Consider the following 2,394-nt stretch of genomic DNA (forward strand, 5'->3'; position numbering starts at 1 on the left):
TGTCCTCACACATTAACTGATGTTCAGAGCAAAATTGCAAAAGTTCATCACAAAAAGACTCACCCGGGTGTGCATTAAAATCACCTAACACAAAAACCGACTCCATACCGCTGTTTTCTATCATTGCATACATTTCACCAAGACACTGTGTAAATAATGGAATATTCTCAGTGCTGTCTGTTGGCATGTATACATTTATAATCATGAAAGACCTATTGTTCGTCACAACACTAATAGCACAAAACCTCTCACTCTGCACAATCGACACTGATTGGAAAATGCTTTTTCTTCACAATATGGCTATTCCTCCATATGGTCTTCCAATCAATATTCCCATTGACGTATCTATCGAAGATTTTCCTGTATAGCTAAATTCCTGATCTATATCTCCAAGGTAGGATAACTCATGTGGTAACAACCAAGTTTCCTGCAGGTCTATGATGTCAGCCGATTTACAAAGCGATCTCACACAATTCATTGACATTATAACATTCTTACAGTTAAATGTAGCTAAACTAATTGTAGATGTGTTGTTCTTCATATGGACGATTATTTACTATCAGTGTACCCTTTACCGTGTAGCTGCTCATGTGAACTACGACTCTTAAAATGTATAAACCTTCTAAAAGTAATGCCATCAGGCCAAAAACTATCATTCAAAAATATATCAATTTTACTTTTTGACACGAATAGTTAATACGAGTTGTATGGCTTTTCTTTCTTCATGGTTATTCTTTCGAGTTTTACTGTTTCTTTTGTCTTTGTTTGTATGTACTCACATATATCACTTTCTGATGTGTCCTTGCTCACATTCGAAATAAACAATAACACTTTACTATCTGCGGCCTTAAACTTTGAGTAAAACTAATAAATGCTAATTTCGTAATGAGCATCCTCAAATACCTCAAAAACGATACCTATATAGCATTTTTTTTAGAAGTCGTGTCTGCCATCTTGGATTTTCAAATAAGTGCTATATTCGTAGTGGACAACCCCAAATACCTCGAAAACGATACACATATTGCATTTTTTTTTTAAATCTTGTCCGCCATCTTGAATTTATTATTAAGTGCTATATTCGTAATGAGCATCCCCAAATACCTCGAAAACAATACCCATATTGCATTTTAAAAAAATCGTGTGAGCCACCTTGGATTTACAAATAAGTGCTATCGTCATGGACACCCCCAAATACCTCGAAAACGATACCCATATTGCATTTAAAAAAAATCATGTCCGCCATCTTGGATTTACAAATAAGTGTTATATTCGTAATGGACACCCCCAAATACTTCGAAAACGATACCCATATTGCATTTCTTTTTAAATCTTGTCCGCCATCTTGGATTTATTTATAAGTGCTATATTCGTAATGGCACCCCCCAATACCTCGAAAACGATACCCATATTGCATTTTTTTGGAAAATCGTGTCCGCCATCTTGGATTTACTAATAAGTGCTATATTTTTTTTATTTTTTATTTATTTATTAAGTACTACCACATCATATATATTACAACATTTCAACGTTCAACATACGGAATTACATCTGATATATATGACAATTACGGTGTACGTAGCATTTATAATAGAAGGGTTACTAAAACAACTTATATTAAATTAATTTACATTAACATTATCAATACCTACTGCTCGAATTTGAATAATTTTGAAATCTTATTGACAAAAATATTTATCCTGTCGTGGTACACATCTAAGTCCTCGATTTTACTGTTAATCGTAATGTACTCGCTCAAAATCCTAGTCAGAGGGGAATTAAGGGCAAGATTGGTTTTACAAGGGGGGGTATAGAAAATTTTTGTTATTGCGTTTCTAGGATATTTATACGGGACACTCAGAGAAATGCATTCGTGTAAATCACTACATTGGACCAGTCCATTAATGAGCCTGTGCAGGAAACACAAGTCCAACAAAAGCCTTCGATCACGCAAAGAACCATGTTGAATTTTTGTAAACGCTGTTCGTACGGTTGCCTGTGAGAGAATCCGCTGGAACAGAAAGCCAAATGTCTGGTGAACGCTCGCTGTATGCTCTCCACGCGTTGCGAGTGCACTGCATAAAATGGACTCCATGTGACACTTGCGTATTCGAGATGGCTGCGTACAAGAGCATTATATAACAGGATCTTGGTTTGTATTTGTTTAAAACCTAAGGAGTTTCGTTTGAGAAATCCAAATATCTGGGCAACCTTAGTTACTACTTTGTCTATATGTGAAGTAAAAGTAAGTTTACTGTCTATTAAAACTCCCAAATCTCGGATTTCCTCAACCTCGCCCAATGCGACGCCACCAATCTCGTACGTAGAAGCAAGCGGTTTTTTCTTTCGGGTATATTTTATGTGGAAGCATTTTTTGACGTTGAGAGTCATGCAATT

Source organism: Hyposmocoma kahamanoa, unplaced genomic scaffold, assembly GCF_003589595.1.
Source record: "Hyposmocoma kahamanoa isolate Upper Pololo Valley unplaced genomic scaffold, ASM358959v1 94033, whole genome shotgun sequence".
In the NCBI taxonomy this organism is placed as follows: Eukaryota; Metazoa; Arthropoda; class Insecta; order Lepidoptera; family Cosmopterigidae; genus Hyposmocoma; species Hyposmocoma kahamanoa.